The 19,953-nt window shown below is 36.3% G+C and overlaps 1 non-coding gene across 1 annotated transcript; it reads left to right on the top strand.

Moving 5' to 3' along the window:
• The first annotated feature begins 8,225 nt into the window (after positions 1-8,225).
• Positions 8,226-8,333, top strand: LOC131169729 (small nucleolar RNA R71). The gene has a single exon (XR_009140628.1). It is a non-coding gene; the product is annotated as a small nucleolar RNA R71 (small nucleolar RNA).
• Positions 8,334-19,953: the final 11,620 nt, after the last annotated feature.

The following is a 19,953-nucleotide window of genomic DNA, read 5'->3' as shown; positions in this document are numbered from 1 at the left end:
TGTCCCTGGTTTCCATGACAAGGTCAAATAGGTGATCATGACGATCCTTGAGTGTATCAAGACCAGTGTCAAGCTTCCTATCCACAAAGTATATATCATCACTAAGCCTGTCAAGATAGGTGAATAAGGCTTTAGTGTTGAATGCAGGAGGGGCTGTGGATGAGGAAGGTTCACCAGAGGAGGTATGGGCCGAGCGTGCTCTGGGTCTCTGTGCAGCCGAGGGGTGGGGTAGGTGTAGTAGGGTGCTGTGGGACTGATGGGAAAGGTTGTGTTTCTGGTTGTGCAATGGGCTCGGTTTGCCACGCAGTTGGGCGAGATCAAAATATGACAAATTGAACCTGTTTTGGTTAAGTGTGCAGTATCAAAATATGAAGTGTCCTCAAGTGCTGGTATTGAGTGCTCTGCAGGATTAAAACCAAAATGCTTGGCTATGACAAAGTGATGAGCCCACCCAAAACAATGTCACCTATGGATTTGGTGGCAATATGCACATGCTCACAAAAGAAATAACCAGGAGAAACCTTAACTTTGTGAAATGCACACCATAACATACATAGTTGATTTCCCACAAAGACTGAACTAGTCCCTCCGCCCAATATGGTGCTAGCAATCACCTATGAATAAACCTAAGTGCAGGTCAAGTATTTGGGATGTTTTGATCTTCCAAAGAGAAAGTTTGAGGTTGGTTTGTGATGATTCTCCAAAATTGGGCAGCATTCCAAATGCCCTTGTTGGCTACCTCTACTCCAGTATGTGGTACTCGAAATAACCCATCAATTGCAAAACCAAAAATGCTATGAAATTAGTCCAATGACAGCTCTCTATTTTGCCCCAAGCATCTAAATTTCATAATTGGCTTATGGTCTACATCATGCAATTTAAGGGTAGCAGAGAATGAAGAAATAAACTCCAAAACTAGAGTTGGATAAACTATCTCCTGCTTATGCACAATTTCCATCCAACCCATACCATCAAGATATGTAACTACATTGTCAAATAAACCAAGAGATTGTAAAGAATCAGCAGATATATACCTAGTGGGTTGTACCCTTCTATCCTTGAGTCTCTTAAAAGCTGCCTTTTGAATTGTATCAGGAAGAGGCCAAGGTAGCTTTGATACATGTGAAGCTATCGAAATTGTCTTTTTGCTGGAGGAGGGTGTGGAGGCTGGAGCTTTTGGCTTTTTGGGTGGTGGTTCCGATAATGGGGTGGGTGGTTCTTTGCGTTTGGATAGAGGAGGGGCAGAGGACATGGGTCGCACAGATTTTGACCGGATTTTCCGTTTGTACGTGGTTGGGGGAGGTGGTGGGGGTGTCGGTTGTGGAGGGGAATTAGGGTTAGGAGGTATTGTTGACAATGGTGAAATCTGGAGAGGAGAAGCTGGACGGGAATGGGGAGGTGACTCCATTGCCGAGACAGAGGATGGAGAGATAATGGCGGAAATGAAAATGTAGGGGGGGGGGGGTTTAGGGTTTACGTGGTGAAAGTGCTAGTGGAGAAGAAGGGAGAGAGACGGTGAAAATGCCGGAAGAAATGGAGGTTGAAGAACGGTCGTGGGTAGAAGAGTCGGAAAGTGGAGGTGGGAATTTTGTTTGCCGAAAAGGAATTTGATTTGAATCGGGTTTGTAAAAGACTGCATAAGTGAAAAATGATTTATGCATAACCTGTGCACTCTTTTATGCATGTTTCAGAATGATTTGAACTTCAGAGAAATAGCTTATGCACAAGTGCATAGGTCATGCACTGTCCTTATGCACTGTTCGGCAGGTATTAAAATCTTAGGTTGGTGGTCATGCAGTTGTGCATAAGTCATGCACCTTCCTTATGCATGTTTCGGTGACCCTTGAAATTTTGAGGAGTGAAGTCATGCGGGAGTGCATAAGTTATGCACTCCCCTTATGCACCTCTCGGTAGAATTAGTTTTTCAGAAAATCGGGTCATGCAGAAGTGCATAGGTCATGCACTCTTCGGCAATTTTTGGAATTTGGGTTGGTGGTCATGCAGATGTGCATAAGCTATACACTCTGCTTATGCACTCTTCGGCAATTTTTGGAATTTGGGTTGGTGGTCATGCAGATGTGCATAAGCTATGCACTCTGCTTATGCATGTCTCGGCAGCTTTTGGAATTCAGAGTCTTTGGTTATGCAGAAGTGCATAAGTCATGCACTCTGCTTATGCACCCCTCGGCAAGTTTGGTTTTTCTGGGTTTCTGGTCATGCAGAAGTGCATAAGCTATGCACTCTGCTCATGCACCCCTCGGCAGGTTTGGAGATTCAGAGTCTTTGGTTATGCAGAAGTGCATAAGTTATGCACTTTGCTTATGCAGACTTCGGCAGAGAGAGAAAATGAAGAATTTGAAGTTATGCAAATGTGCATAGGTCATGCACTCTGCTTATGCAGGTTTCGAAAGATGTGAAATTTGACAAAATTAGGCTATGCAGAGTTGCATAAGCTATGCACTCTCCTTATGCACTTGCAATAAAGGTGAAAAATGGCAAGAATTGTGGTTATGCAGGATTGCATAAGCTATGCAGTTGCTTATGCACAATTCAACAAGATTAAGTTTGCAATGGAACATGAATTGCAACTGTGAAAAATACCCTAAAATGAGGAAATTTAATTCTATGAAGCATAAACCATGAGAAATTTTCACCAAAAACACATCAATATATACAAAGTTCATAAAAAATGCATCATACAAGCATGTAAAAATGGATCCTACATAAAAGACCTTTGAGAACTATGCCATTTTGACTCAAATTCTGCAAATCAACATTTAGCACATTAAAACTCAATAAAATCTGCATGAAGTTGCATCTATTCACAAGTGATGACCTCTCCAAGTTTTGCCAAGAAAATGCAATATTGTCCACCTTGAATTCCACAACCCAAATAATCTCAAAACTATAAAAAATGACCAACTTACCACCATATTAGCATTAAAAGCACATATACTTAAAAGTCACAAACCTAACCTCACCAAAAACACAAGGCATTTGCTGCAGACACCCTTTTTGCTGCAGATTCCATTTTTTTTTTTTTTTTGCTCTGCATAAACCAGATAGCAGCCCAAGGATAGAATCTATCTGCTGCAGATTGCACTTTGCCTCTGCATAAACCAGATTGCAGCCTCCCGCAAAGTTATGCAAAGAAACCAATCAGTTCTTTTGAAGGACAAAATTTTCAAGTTAAGAATCACTTCCCCAATAGTTCACCAGCCTTTCTTCATTGAATTACATCTACAAGGGACAAGATTTAACAATGTCAAAAATTGAATTTGGGGAGATTCAGGATAAAAACAAAATCAATGAAAATGAAAGTAAATTAGCAAAAGCAAAATAAAAGGACTTGGGATGCCTCCCAAGAGGGCTAATTTATAGTCCTTGGCTGGACTCTTCATGCATTTCACTGAAAAGAGGTGAGGGATTGGAGAGCTTGTAACAGCTTGCTCCTATTATTGGGTCTCCAGTTATGTAATGTTTCAATCTATGCCCATAAACTTTAAAATTCCCAAATTTTTCACTCCAAATTTCAATTGCTCCATAAGAGAAAACCTTAGAAACTCTATATGGACCAGTCCACCTTGACTTGAGTTTTCCAGGAAACAATTTCAATCTTGAGTTGAACAACAAAACTAAATCACCTTCTTTGAATTCCTTTTTCCTCAGATGCTTATCATGCCAAACTTTAGTTCTTTCTTTGTAAATACGGGCACTTTCATAAGCATCCATCCTCAATTCCTCAAGCTCATTAAGTTGTAACAACCTTTTCTCACCAGCTTGCTTAAGATCAAAATTCAAGGTTTGAATGGCCCAATATGCTCTATGTTCTAGCTCCACAGGTAAATGACAAGACTTACCATACACCAACCTAAAGGGAGTAGTTCCTATAGGGGTTTTGTAGGCAGTCCTATATGCCCATAAAGCATCATCTAGTTTGATAGACCAATCTTTCCGAGAATTGTTCACTGTTTTCTCCAAAATATGCTTGAGCTCCCTGTTAGAAATTTCAACTTGTCCTGAAGTTTAAGGGTGGTATGGGGTAGCTATCTTGTGCATTACACCATACTTCCTCATTAGGCTCTCAAATTGCTTATTACAAAAATGGGAACCCCCATCACTAATTATAGCCCTAGGAGCTCCAAATCTGCTCAAGACAAATTTCTTCAAGAATTTCACTACCACTCTAGCATTATTAGTTGGAGTTGCAATAGCTTCCACCCACTTTGACACATAGTCAACCCCAACTAAGATGTATCTATTACCATATGAAGGAGGGAATGGCCCCATAAAATCTATTCCCCAAACATCAAATAATTCCACTTCAAGAATATTATTTAGGGGCATTTGATCTCTTTTTGACAAATTTCCCCTCCTTTGACATTTATCACAATCTGACACAAATTTCCTCACATCCTTAAAAAGATTTGGCCAAAAGAAACCAGCTTGCAAAATTTTACTAGCTGTTTTAGAGATTCCAAAATGTCCTCCATAATCAGAAGCATGGCAATGATGCATAATACTCTGTACCTCCTCTTCAGGAATACATCTTCTAATTAGACCATCACAACATCTCCTAAAGAGTAAAGGATCATCCCATCTATAAAATTTCACCTCATGCAAAAACTTTTTCTTTTGTTGCCATGTCATACCTAGAGGTAAAACTCCACAAGATAGATAATTCACAAAGTCTGCATACCAAGGTAGTTTAGCAACAAGAGAGAAAAGTTGTTCATCCAAGAAAAACTCATCAATAGGGATTTCATCCAATTCTTCACCATCCAATTTCAACCTACTAAGATTATCAGCAACTACATTTTCAGCTCCCTTCTTATCTCTAATCTCCAAATCAAACTCTTGTAGCATCAGAATCCAACTAATGAGCCTAGGCTTAGCCTCCTTTTTACGGAGTAAATACCTGATGGCTGCATGATCTGAAAATATGACCACCTTTGAGTCAATAATGTAAGGTCTGAATTTTTCCAATGCAAAGACAATTGCTAGAAATTCCTTTTTAGTTGTTGCATAATTTGTTTGAGCCTCATCCAGTGTTCTACTAGCATAATAAATAGCATAAGCCTTTTTGTCCTTTCTTTGACCAAGAACAGCCCCAATTGCATAGTTGCTAGCATCACACATAATTTCAAAAGGTAGGCTCCAATCAGGTGGTTGCATGATTGGTGCAGTGATAAGAGCTTGCTTCAACCTGCAAAAGGCATCCAAACACTCTTGGTCAAATACAAATGGTGTGTCATTACTTAACAAATTAGACAAAGGTTTAGCTATTTTAGAAAAATCCTTGATAAAGCGTCTGTAGAACCCGGCGTGTCCTAGAAAACTTCGAATTCCCTTAACATTGGTAGGAGGAGCCATCTTCTCTATCACTTCAACTTTGGCTTTATCAACCTCTATTCCTCTGTTAGACACCAAATGTCCAAGCACTATCCCTTCCTGAACCATGAAATGACACTTTTCCCAGTTTAACACAAGGTCAGTATTTGCACATCGCTGCAAAACTTTAGAAAGGTTAGCCAAGCATATATCAAATGAAGATCTATAAACAGAAAAATCGTCCATAAAAACCTCCATTATGTCTTCAATGAAATCTGAGAAGATTGCCATCATGCACCTTTGAAAAGTGGCTGGTGCATTACACAACCCAAATGGCATCCTTCTATAAGCAAAGGTTCCATATGGACAAGTAAAAGTGGTTTTCTCTTGATCATTTGGATGGATAGGGATTTGAAAAAAAACTGAATATCCATCTAAATAGCAAAAGTAAGAATGCCTAGCCAATCTTTCTAACATCTGATCAATGAAGGGAAGTGGAAAATGATATTTTCTAGTGGCAACATTTAATTTTCTGTAATCTATGCACATTCGCCAACTAGTCACTGTTTTGGTGGGAATTAATTCATTATTTTCATTTTTGACAACTGTCATTCCACCCTTTTTTGGGACAACATGTACTGGGCTCACCCAAATGCATCGAGATGAGATATATGATCCCTGCATCAAGCAACTTCAAAATTTCCTTTTTAACAACTTCTTTCATATTTGGGTTCAACCTCCTCTGATGTTCGATAGATGGCTTACAATTTTCTTCCAAAATGATTCTATGCATGCAAAAGTGTGGGCTTATTCCCTTAATGTCATCTATGGTGTATCCTAAGACTTTTCTAAATTGCCTCAACACTCTTAACAACTTATCAGCCTCTAAAGTACTCAAATTTGCATTTACAATTACTGGATAAGTGTTATTAGTGCCAAGAAATTCATACCTGAGCTGAGAAGGAAGTTGCTTAAGTTCTACCTTAGGTGCATCTTCTTCCTTGAATGATAGTTGCTTAGTTTCTGCTTTTTCCTTTTGTGTGAGTTGAAAAACTGGAGCAGAAATGAATGGTGGACTACCCTTTAAGTGTTGAGCATATGCAGCTACATGAGGGTTGTCATAGTCTATGCCTCCTCCATGAACCAAACAATTTTCAAGTGGATCTTCTGGATATTTCTTTCTGAAGTGTTCTTCAACCAGCTCATCAATAATATCAACTCTCAAGCAAGTATCAGCTTCAGAATGATGCTTCTTCATAGTGTTATTAATATTGAAAACCAATTGCTCTTCACTAACCCTAAGAGTCAATTTTTCTCCCTTGACATCAATCAACGCTCCTGCTGTAGCTAGAAAGGGTCTTCCCAAGATGATTGGGATATTAAAATCTTCCTCCATGTCCAAGATGACAAAGTCAACAGGTATGTAGAACTTCCCAACCTTCAGAGGCACATTCTCCAAAATCCCTTCAGGATACTTAATTGATCTGTCAGCTAACTGAAGAGAAATGTGGGTTGGCTTAAGATCTCCCATGTTGAGCTTCTCATAGATGGAAAGGGGCATAAGGCTAACACTAGCCCCTAAATCACATAGAGCTTTTGTAGAACAATACTCTCCAATGTGGCATGGAATTGAAAAACTCCCTGGATCCTTAAGCTTTGGGGGAAGTTTCCTTTGAAGGATAGCACTACATTCTTCTGTCAAAGCTACAGTCTCATGGTCTTCAAGTTTCCTCTTGTTTGAAAGAATTTCTTTCAAGAATTTTGCATAAGAGGGCATTTGTGAAAGAGCATCTATAAAAGGCACATTTATGTAAATCTTCTTCAAAACCTCTAAGAACTTCCCAAATTGCTTATCAAGCTTGGCTTTATGAAATCTCTGTGGAAAGGGAAGTTGTGGCTTGTAGGGTTCAGGATGTATATATTTCTCTTCCTTCTCTTCAATTTTCTCTTTACATTTTTCTGCACTCTCTTGTTTTTCACTCTCATCAGTATTTTTCTCATTTTCTCTCTTCTCACTGTTTTCACTCTTCTCATCATTTATAACTTTCCCACTTCTTAAAGTAATAGCTTGACACTGCTCTCTTGGGTTTTCTGGTTGACTTGGAAGCTTTCCAAAAGACTTGGCACTTGAGGAAGATGCTTGTTGTGCAATCTGATTTTCCAGCATTCTGTTATGTGTCTGCATCTGTTCCAGCCGTGCTTTCATCTCTCTCATCTCCTCATCATGCTTATTTTGGTTGGCAAGAATTTGTTGCAATAAAGCTTCAGTGGTGGAATTTCGTTCTTGCTGTTTTGGTGGAGGGTTCATATTTTTCTGCTGAAAATTAGGCAATGGTTGCCTATTTTGCTGATATGGAACTTGACTTTGCTGTTGTGGTTGAAAATTCTGATTTGGAACTTGACTTTGTTGATTTCCCCATGAAAAGTTGGGATGATTCCTCCAACTTGGATTGTAAGTTTGAGAGTAAGGATTCCCCATTTGCTTGTTTCCATAATTACCAACATATGCTGCTTGTTCTCCATAATCTACTCCACAGCTGGTAGTTTCCTCTGCATAAGCCACTTGTTGTGAACTTCCAGCTGATGATGATGAACTAACCAACATACTCAAATCTTCCATCTTCTTAGCAAGGACATTTGTAAGTGCATCAAACTTTGCATTAATCATGTTGAATGGATCAAGATCATACATTCCAGCAGCTTGCCTTTTTTGAGTTGGAGCTGGTCCTCTTGGACTACTCCAAAGATGAGTATTCTTTGCAATTTTCTCCAATAGCTCATAAGCTTCATCTTCATGCTTCATAATAAATTCTCCTCCTGTTTGAGCATCAATAATCCCTCTAATTGCAGGAGTGACATTTGTGTAGAAATTCTGATTTATCATCCATTTTGGAATGGCATGATGTGGGCATAATCTCTCTAATTCCTTCCATCTCATCCATGACTCATAAAGAGTTTCATCTTCTCTTGGTCTGAAAGCTGTCATTTGATTCCTCAACTCTTGTGTTTTTCCAGGTGGAAAATATTGTGCAAGAAATGCATCAGTGAGTTGCTCCCAATTTGTAATGGAATTGTGAGGTAAAGAATCAAGCCAATCCAATGCTCTATCTTTCAAAGAGAATGGGAATAGCTTCAATCTTGCTGCATCATCAGACACTCCAGGTTGTTTTTGCATGTCACAGATCATAGCAAATTTCTTCAGATGTGTGTGTGGATTTTCCGAAGGATGTCCTCCAAATTGAGAATTTTGAATCATTTGAAGAACTCCAAAATCCATCTTGTAACTATTTGCATCGATTCTTGGTCTTGCTATGCTCTCTCTCAAGTCATCAAAACGTGGAAAAGCATGATCCATCATACTTCCCCTAGGCAGATTAGCATTTACTATCTCTTCATCATGGGCTGCATTTTCATTGTTTTGATCATTTCAAGCATTAACACCAATTCTCATTCGTTCATCAGCCATGACTTCTTCTAATTCAGTTTCTCTCAAGGCTTCTTTTCTTTTTCTGGTTTCTTTCTTGTTGGCCTTACAAAATTTCTCAATTTTAGGATTGAACAATAAGGATGTGTCACTTGTGCTTCTAGCTCTTCTCCTAAAAGATTAAAAGTACCTGAAAAAGAACAAATAAACACAAAATGAAAAGATAACAAAAACTAAAACTAAAAACAAGTAAAATAATCAAGAATTCAATCTTAAACAAACAACTCCCCGGCAACGGCGCCAAAAACTTGATGCGTCCCTACCGCAAGTGCATGGGTCGTACAAGTAGTATAGAAAAGATATCAATCCCACGAGGAGTTGTGTTAATGATTGAATTTTTTATATAAAAAAATTGAGTAAATTGAAATATTTTTGAAATTAAAGTAATGAATTGATGGGTAATGGAGTATGAAATCTAAATATGCAAAAATTAATATTTTATTCAACAATGTATTAATTAAACTAAAATTGCATCAAATTGAAATAAGCAAGTTCAAATATGGCAATATTCAAAATGGCAAGTAATTAAATTCGATTAGAAATTAACAATGGTAAAAAGGCGATTCCGGAGTTCGGGATTTCATATTCGAGCTATTTTGGGATTTTAAATTGGTTATCCAATCTTATGAAACTTATGGGTTTTAAGGAGATTAATTCTTAAATCCTTTGAATTCCCTTTCGAGTGAGACAAAGAGTGCCTTAATCAAACTAATCCTACTTTCGTGGAGTTAGAATTAATTAAGACCCATTAAGTTCTTTAATAATCTGTGAATCCTCTTAATCCTTAGCCTATTTCTAGGTCTAAGTTAATTAAGTCCAATTTCTTGATTATCTATCACAAGGCCTGAAGGAGCGGAAGCGTGAAAAACACAAGTTTATACCATTGAATTCAAAAATTTTCACCTAGGGTCACATGCACCATGCAAGATTTATTTTTATCTATTTGATTTCAATGATAAACAACATATTAAAACTCTTTTAATATGTTTTTGGATCTGTATTTGCCATTTAAGATTTTAAAATTAATCAGATTAATTTTAGAACCCTAGATTAAATCAAGAACGATTACACTAACCTTTTGATGTGCTGCAACATGTCTGCGCCTTTGAGATTCGTCTTCAGGACACCAGATGTTGTCCCTCTAGCTTGTCCACACCAAGAACACCTATGGCAGCCCTTGAACAACTTCTAAAGCCTTTTCTATTAATTAGAAATTCAAGTTCTGCCTTTTAAGAGATTAGAGATGTAAACAGGACACTAGAAACAATTTCTAGCGTTCTTAATTCAAGAGATTGATGGCTAATCTCTTTGAATTGATGAGAGATGAAGAGAAATAGCTGGAGAGGCTCAAAGTGGCATGACAATTGAGAGGAGAGGCTGCTGGTTATGTTTTCTTTTCATAACCACACTTAAATAGCTAGGTTAACACATTAAACCCTAGCCACATGTCACCTTTTGATTAGCTCTAGGTTTAAGTGACCCAATCACATTGTGCCAAGTGTCAAACCTATATTTAATCTTGATTTTAATCATCTTACATGATTAAAAAACATTTGGCAAGCTTATGTGTTATGCCATGTGTCACCATCTCATGGTGCCACGTGTCACACTGCAAAATGACCAAAATGCCCCTGTGTCTTAATTTTGAATTCTCAACCCAAAATAATTATTTTTCTTCTTCTAATTAATTTATATCAAATATAAATTAATTAATTAATCTCTATTAATTAATTTCTCATCAATTAAATTCATATTTAAACACTTTAAATATAAATTTAACTTATATTATACATCCAATAATCTAGATTTGGTTTCAAGTCATGCTAGGGACTTTGCAATTTAATTGCAAACCAAATCTATTTAATTAATCAATTAAACTCTTTAATTAATTAATTAAATCATATTTAAATAGGTGATAACTTGTGTATGTGTGTGACTTACTAGGCTCATCACTAATTGGCAATGAGACATAATATCAACTCTTAATATCATCAGAACTCTTTCTTACCATAAATGATTTCTCTAAATCATTTTATGAACCTCATAGACCATGGTTAACACCTAGCATAGCATGCCATAGCCACCCAATTAGTAATAAGGTTTACCTTAAATGAACCTATAATCATATGTTACCATGCACTAGAATCTCTCTGTTACAAAATCCCAACTCAAGCTGGAGTCATGGCTTATGTCAAACTCCATTTGCTATGAATATTATGTTCTCTTTTAATTCCAGTTCTTGATTAAAAGATTTTTCTCATCAGAAACTCTTTTCTGAATAAATCTATCTGTCCTGGCCAGGAACTTGAAACATCAAGAACAATTAAATGAACATAGGATTTTAACTCTATTTACTTAGAGGAACAGATTCCTTCTTGATCAACACCTACCTCCATATATAACTAGCAGGAGCCAACACATGCCCATATACCCATACATAGTACAAGTATGAAAGCGAGATCAAACTCAAACTACCTATATACAAGATAATCGTGCTATCTCAGTCTAAAGATTATATGCACTGATATGATTTATGACAAAACATTGACAAGAGTAAACTCCATGTGCTTGTCATAAGTGTCACTGGTTCGGCCTACTTATCATTTATAAGTGCCTATCATGTTTGTTATATGGCATGAGACTCACCATTCCATCTTATTTATATCTATATAAATAACTTGGGAACAAACAAGAATACAATCTTTCTGGATAAGTCATGTCCTTATTATGAAGTATCCTCGATTGTGAACCTATTTATGATACTTTGTGCTAGAAATATTGTCACTTATATTCTTAACAACTTAAGAATAATATTTCTAACAAAATATCAATGGACCTTTTCTATTACACATAAATATATTATGTAAACGGAAAAGTGGAAATGCCTTTTATTAATAAAATTATGTACAAGATACATACTAAATGATATGCTCTAGGGCATACTACTAACAATCTCCCACTAGCACTAGAGCCATTCATTACAATACCTTAGACCCATCTTCTCAAGATGCCGGTCTAACTGAACTTGTGACAAAAGCTTAGTGAATGGATCACCGGATTTTTCAGTGATGTTATTTTTCGCATGGCTATATCGCCTTGCCCAACTATATCTCCGATAATGTGGTAGTGCCTTTCTATGTGTTTGGATTTTGGGTGAGACCTTGGTTCCTTAGCTCAGATGATCGCTTGCTCCATTGTTGTCACAGTGTAATGGAACCACGACTCAATGGAAGGAACTATCGTAAGTTCTGTCACGAACTTCTTCATCCAAATGACTTCTTTTGCGAGATTCGATGCGGAATATACTCGACCTCGTGAGTGGAATCTGCAATGTGCTCGCTTGGAACTCTTCCAACCGATCGCACCTCCATTACAAATGAACACATATCCAGAGGTAGACTTTCTATCATCGATATCGATTGGAAATCAGAATCAGTATAACCATCCAATTGCAAGTCTCCACCTCCATAAATCAAGAATAAATCCTTAGTTCTTCTCAAGTACTTAAGAATATTCTTGATAGCTATCCAGTGTTCCAAACCTAGATTGGATTGATACCTGCTAGTCAAACTAACGAGATATGCGATATTCGCCTAGTACACAACATTGCATACATTAAACTTCCAATAGCCAAGCATATGGAATCCTGGCCATCTTATCTCTTTCTTCAGGTGTCTTTGGAGACATCTCTTTAGAAAGGTGGAAACCATGTCTCACTGGTAACAATCCTCTCTTGGAATCAAGCATGTTAAACCTCTTTAACACCTTTTCCAAGTATAGACTTTGGGATAAACCAATTATTCTTTTCGCTCTATCTCTATAGATGCGAATCCCAAGAATATAGGTTGCCTCCCTAAGTCTTTCATGGAGAATGTATTTGACAACCATACCTTTATAGTCACAACATACCCGTATCATTACCCATCAACAGATGTCATCCACATATAAGACAAGGAAAGTGATAGCACTCCACTAACCTTCTTATATACACATGGCTCATCCTCATTTTTGATAAAACCAAAAGATTTAATGGCTTCATCAAAACGGATGTTCCAACTCCTCAAGCTTGTTTCAACCCATAAATAGATCGCTTTAGCTTGCATACCTTGGAACCATCTTGGGATTCAAATCCCTAGGTTGTTCCATGAAAATGTTTTCTTCAATGTATCCATTGAGAAAAGCCGCTTTGACATCCATCCGCCAAATCTCATAATCATAGTATGCACTATTGCTAATAAAATCCTAATTGATTTAAGCATGGCAACAAAGTAGAAAGTCTCCTCATAGTCTATTCCTTGCCTTTGGCGAAACCCTTTCGCTACTAGCCTTGCCTTATAGGTCTCTACCTTTCCATCGTAACCAATTTTCTTCTTGAAAACCCATTTGTTCCCTATAGGTACAATACCTTCAGGTGGGTCAACAAGATCCCAAACTTGATTCTTATACATGGAATCAATCTCGGATTTCATAGCATCAATCCATTTTGAAGTGTCTATATCTGATATAGCTTCTTCATAGGTAAGTGGATCATCTCCATGATCTACTTCTTCATGAGTAGACAACTCTTGTTCTTCTTCATGAAGAAAACCATATCTCACCGTGGGTGAGATACCCTGGTTGTTCTACGAGGAACAAATTGTAGATGTTTCATCAATGGGTATAGGTTGACTAGATGGATCTATATCCATCCTGATGCATTGGTTGGTCGAATTCTCCAATTCTAACTCTATTTGCCTTCCTTTGCCTCCTTCTTGAACAAACATTTGTTCAAGAAATGTGATATCTCTACTTATCACAACCTTTTGTGAAGTAGGCAAATAAAAATAATATCCAAAACTATCTTTTGGATATCCAACAAATTGACCTCTTTCTGATCTGGTCTCCAATTTATCAGTGTTCAGCTTTTTGATATAAGCTGGACAACCCCAAATTTTAACATGCTTAAGACTTGGTTTTCTTCCATGCCATATCTCATAAGGTGTGGAAGAAATTGATTTTGATGGAATCCTATTCAGAATATATAAAGCTGATTCTAATGCAAATCCCCAAAAAGAGATTGGCATATCAAGATAGCTCATCATACTACGTACCATATCCAATAGGGTACGATTTCTCCTTCGGATACACCATTTAGCCGTATGCCTGGAGGAGTCAGCTGAGAAACAATGCCATGCTCTCTCAAGTATTCATCAAATTCAGTACTCAAATATTCACCTCCACGATCTGATCGAAGAGCTTTAATACTTTTTCCTGTTTGATTTTCTACTTCAGATTTAAATTCCTTAAACTTTTCAAAGGATTCATGTTTATATTTCATCAAATACAAATACCCAAACCTTGATTTATCATCAGTAAAGGTAATAAAATAATGAAAGCCCCCTCTAACCATTTCTTTAAACGGACCACATACATCACTATGTATTAGTTCCAAAATATTTTCAGCTCTTAGCCCTTGTCCAACAAAGGGTGATCTAGTCATTTTTGCTTTGAAGGCAAGATTCACAAGTTGGAGTAGGCTCAGAGCCCAATAAGGATAAAATCCCCATTTTCTCCAATTTTGTAATCCTATCTTCTGCAACATGACATAACCTTAAGCGCCAAATATATTTTGAACTTGAGTTGGTTTTCACCATGGCATTGCATTCATTTAGATTGCTTTACTCTGGCCAGTGGAAACACTTTTTTACTGGCAATGGAAACACTTTCCTGTTGGCAGTGGAAACACTTTCCTTTGCCTCCATCAGCTTTAGTCTTCCTTTTCTGTTTAGCTATTTTCTTGGAAGGACCAGGAATCTGAGGTTTCTTTTTCCTATTGCCCTTCTTCTTGTTGGACTTTCCAGCAGAAGAAGATGCAACCAAAGCTACCTCTTTTCCTTTATTGCCTGGCATATTCTTTTGGGCAATAACCAGCATGTTGAGTAATTCAGCTAAGGTGCATTCCTGTTTAGTCATATGGAAATTTGTCACAAAATTCCCAAAAGACTCAGGAAGGGACTGAAGGATCAAATCCGTTAGTAGTTGGAAATCCATGTGGAAGTCAAGATGTTCCAACTGCTCAATCAGCCGAATCATCTTGTGGACATGATCCCCAATATTCTGTCCTTCAGACATCCTCATACGGAATAACTGTTTAGATATCTCATACCTAGCATTCCTGCTGTGCTCACCATATAACTCTTGTAGGTGAAGGAGGATCTCTCTTGCACTCTGTATGTTTCCATGCTGCTTCTGTAACTCATTACTCATGGAAGCAAGCATGTAACACTTAGCTCTCATAACATGCTCCTTCCACTTGTCCAAAGTTTCATGTTCCTCTTGTGTGGCCTCTGGAGGTAAGGGACCAGGAACATTTGAATCTAGAACATATCCTATATGTTCAAGGTTCAGGACAAGTTTCAAATTTCTTAGCTAATCTGACAGATTAGGTCCTGTCAACCTATTGTGATCAAGTATGCTTGCAAGGATATTGGATGGTGGTGGTTGTTTTGTGCTCATTTTTATCAGAAAATTAACTGCAAAAAATAACCAGATTAATTAGTAAATGTATCATGTAATTAACCAAAATGATTATGGTCTTTTAATCAAATTGGTCCTCCCACTAACTTAGCGAATCCTACACTTCCAAAGTAGAAAACGGAAATCCTAGTTGGATGGATTTCTAGTGGGTGATTGAATTCTTATAATTCTATTGATCATCCTCAGGTACATCCATTATTGGAATTACAATAAACTATAAGTGAGCAACTCCTTGCCCATCACATCTCATATGAGGTTCAATCCTTTACCTAGCCCCTAATGCTCAAAATCTCAGGTACATCCATTATTGACTTATCTTGCATTAGTTAAGTTGATCCCATTGAGCCAGTAATTATGTAAATAATTTTAATGTCCTCAGGTACATCCAATATTGGCCACTAAACCATTTACATATTTACAACATCTCATGCTTAACAATTATTCTTAAGAAAATCTCTTAAATTAATTGCATCTCATGCAACTATTTAAAATTTCTTAAAATAATTGCCCCAATGGAGGGCTTATGTTATAATTACTTTAATTATACCATTTCCAACTTAATCATTTGTTTGAAAGATTTTATAGCCATCATAATTACTATTAAGGTCTCACTTTGCACATTATCCATTTAGCATGCATATATCATATAATTGCATACATTCTCATACATCTCATGCATTCATGGATAAGCAGCAAATATGGTATGATCATGGACTTTCTAAGGGATTCAATTCTGAGCCACCAAGAATTGAATCAGGGCATTCCTAGGTGCATTTCATTCATTCATTTTACAAGAGTTGCTGAAGGAGTACATAATCAACACTTGATATTGAATTCCTCCCACTGGTCCCACCAATGCTCTTGACCTCCTTGAACTTCTTGCAATCCAATATTACATAGTAATCCTTGGCATACCAAGGCGAATTTACAAGAACTTAAATAAATGAAATTACAACCCAAAAATATTACAAACTTAATAATACATGCCCAAAATAAATTAAAATAAATTAATTAATTTACAATCCCAAAGAAACATAAAAGAAATAAATCCAATCACATTGGTCTTTTATAGTCCATGATCATCCATCATGCATATCACTATTTAACAATTAAATAAAACATACATACTTAAATTAAATTGAATATCTCATATTCAACTTAAAAATCCAGATTTGAATATGATTCAAATAAATTTAAAAATTCAGATTTGAATCTCATTCAAACAAAATTTAAAAATTCAGATTTGAATCACTTTCAAACATCTTCAAAAATTCAGATTTGAATCACATTCAAATATTTTTAAAAAAATCAGATTTGAATCACATTCAAATATTTTTTAAAAAATCAGATCTGAATTTTATTGAATCAATTTTAAAAAATCAGATTTAAATATGATTCAAACAACTTTAAAAATTCAGATTTGAATCACATTCAAACAACTTTTAAAATTCAGATTTGAATCACATTCAAACAATTTTTAAAATTCTGATTTGAATCATAATTTAATTGTGTGATTAAAACAACTAATTAAACACTTTAATTAGTCAAAGAATAGGCCTTAGATCATACAACAATTGCAGAATTAAAAGCCAAACCTTGAACCACCCAAGGAACCATTGTTGCCGCCACCAATGGGGGCTTCACCATGTGTGACGCCACATCTTATGATCCAACCAGCAATGAATCTCTTGATCTCATGATCAAACACACAATTAAATTATATAATCAACAATCTAAATGGCAAATATAGTGGCTCTGATACCAATTGAAGGAGCGGAAGCGTGAAAAACACAAGTTTATACCATTGAATTCAAAAATTTTCACCTAGGGTCACATGCACCATGCAAGATTTATTTTTATCTATTTGATTTCAATGATAAACAACATATTAAAACTCTTTTAATATGTTTTTGGATCTGTATTTGCCATTTAAGATTTTAAAATTAATCAGATTAATTTTAGAACCCTAGATTAAATCAAGAACGATTACACTAACCTCTTGATGTGCTGCAGCGTGTCTGCCTTTGAGATTCGTCTTGAGGACACCGGATGTTGTCCTCTAGCTTGTCCACACCAAGAACACCTATGGCAGCCCTTGAACAACTTCTAAAGCCTTTTCTATTAATTAGAAATTCAAGTTCTGCCTTTTAAGAGATTAGAGATGTAAAGCAGGACACTAGAAACAATTTCTAGCGTTCTTAATTCAAGAGATTGATGGCTAATCTCTTTGAATTGATGAGAGATGAAGAGAAATAGCTGGAGAGGCTCAAAGTGGCGTGACAATTGAGAGGAGAGGCTGCTGGTTATGTTTCTTTTCATAACCACACTTAAATAGCTAGGTTAACACATTAAACCCTAGCCACATGTCACCTTTTGATTAGCTCTAGGTTTAAGTGACCCAATCACATTGTGCCAAGTGTCAAACCTATATTTAATCTTGATTTTAATCATCTTACATGATTAAAAAACATTTGGCAAGCTTATGTGTTATGCCATGTGTCACCATCTCATGGTGCCACGTGTCACACTGCAAAATGACCAAAATGCCCCTGTGTCTTAATTTTGAGTTCTCAACCCAAAATAATTATTTTTCTTCTTCTAATTAATTTATATCAAATATAAATTAATTAATTAATCTCTATTAATTAATTTCTCATCAATTAAATTCATATTTAAACACTTTAAATATAAATTTAACTTATATTATACATCCAATAATCTAGATTTGGTTTCAAGTCATGCTAGGGACTTTGCAATTTAATTGCAAACCAAATCTATTTAATTAATCAATTAAACTCTTTAATTAATTAATTAAATCATATTTAAATAGGTGATAACTTGTGTATGTGTGTGACTTACTAGGCTCATCACTAATTGGCAATGAGACATGATATCAACTCTTAATATCATCGAACTCTTTCTTACCATAAATGATTTCTCTAAATCATTTTATGAACCTCATAGACCATGGTTAACACCTAGCATAGCATGCCATAGCCACCCAATTAGTAATAAGGTTTACCTTAAATGAACCTATAATCATATGTTACCATGCACTAGAATCTCTCTGTTACAAAATCCCAACTCAAGCTGGAGTCATGGCTTATGTCAAACTCCATTTGCTATGAATATTATGTTCTCTTTTAATTCCAGTTCTTGATTAAAAGATTTTCTCATCAGAAACTCTTTTCTGAATAAATCTATCTGTCCTGGCCAGGAACTTGAAACATCAAGAACAATTAAATGAACATAGGATTTTAACTCTATTTACTTAGAGGAATAGATTCCTTCTTGATCAACACCTACCTCCATATATAACTAGCGAGCCAACACATGCCCATATACCCATACATAGTACAAGTATGAAAGCGAGATCAAACTCAAACTACCTATATACAAGATAAGCGTGCTATCTCTAGTCTAAAGATTATATGCACTGATATGATTTATGACAAAACATTGACAAGAGTAAACTCCATGTGCTTGTCATAAGTGTCACCTTGGTTGACCTACTTATCATTTATAAGTGCCTATCATGTTTGTTATATGGCATGAGACTCACCATTCCATCTTATTTATATCTCATATAAATAACTTGGGAACAAACAAGAATACAATCTTTCTGGATAAGTCATGTCCTTATTATGAAGTATCCTCGATTGTGAACCTATTTATGATACTTTGTGCTAGAAATATTGTCACTCATATTCTTAACAACTTAAGAATAATATTTCTAACAAAATATCAATGGACCTTTTCTATTACACATAAATATATTATGTAAACGGAAAAGTGGAAATGCCTTTTATTAATAAAATTATGTACAAGATACATACTAAATGATATGCTCTAGGGCATACTACTAACAAGGCCTTCTCCTTTCGGTGCTTCAACCATGGATTAAGAACATCACTTAATGGGATCCTACACTAAGCATGTCATTAAGCATACAAGAAATGAATAAAACTCATTAAGACCACAAAATATGGATTACCCAATCAAAATCCACAAAATATCTCAAATATTACAACCCTTACTCCAGAATCAAAAGTAAACTACTCACTATCCATAATGCTTACAAGATATTATGAGTTTATAAGGAAATAAAGCTTTAATCTAAGCTAAGAAATAAGAAATTAAACACTAGAAATGTAGAAAAATATAAGTAAAGAAAGAAATCTGCAAATCTTGGTTGAAAATGGTGTGGAAGGTGAAAGTGACTCTTCAAATTCTGCCTCTCTTCTCCTTTCCTTTTCTGCTTCTTGTGCTCCCTTTCTAAAATGGGAAAATGAGACTATTTATAGCATTTTTCTAACATGGAGCCCTAAAATGGTATGTTCTAGGAGGAATTATTTGAGGGAATCTCCTGCCAGCTCATTAATGAACTCTTTATGGGACTGCATAAGTGGACTGCATAAGTTATGCAGTCCCTTATGCAGTTTTCGGCTGGTTCTGAGTCACTTATGCGAAGCTGCATGACTTGGTGCATAGGTTATGCACAATTCCGTGAAGGTGCATAAGGGAGGCGAGAATGTGCATAAGCTATGCAGTCTCCTTATGCACATTTCGGCTGGTTCTGGAACAGTGATCTTTCTCCTTATGCAGATCTGCATGGCTTATGC

This window comes from Hevea brasiliensis, chromosome 1 (genome assembly GCF_030052815.1).
Source record: "Hevea brasiliensis isolate MT/VB/25A 57/8 chromosome 1, ASM3005281v1, whole genome shotgun sequence".
Lineage (NCBI taxonomy): Eukaryota > Viridiplantae > Streptophyta > Magnoliopsida > Malpighiales > Euphorbiaceae > Hevea > Hevea brasiliensis.
Note: the sequence above shows the minus strand (reverse complement) of the source record. Positions and strands in the feature narration are given on the sequence as shown.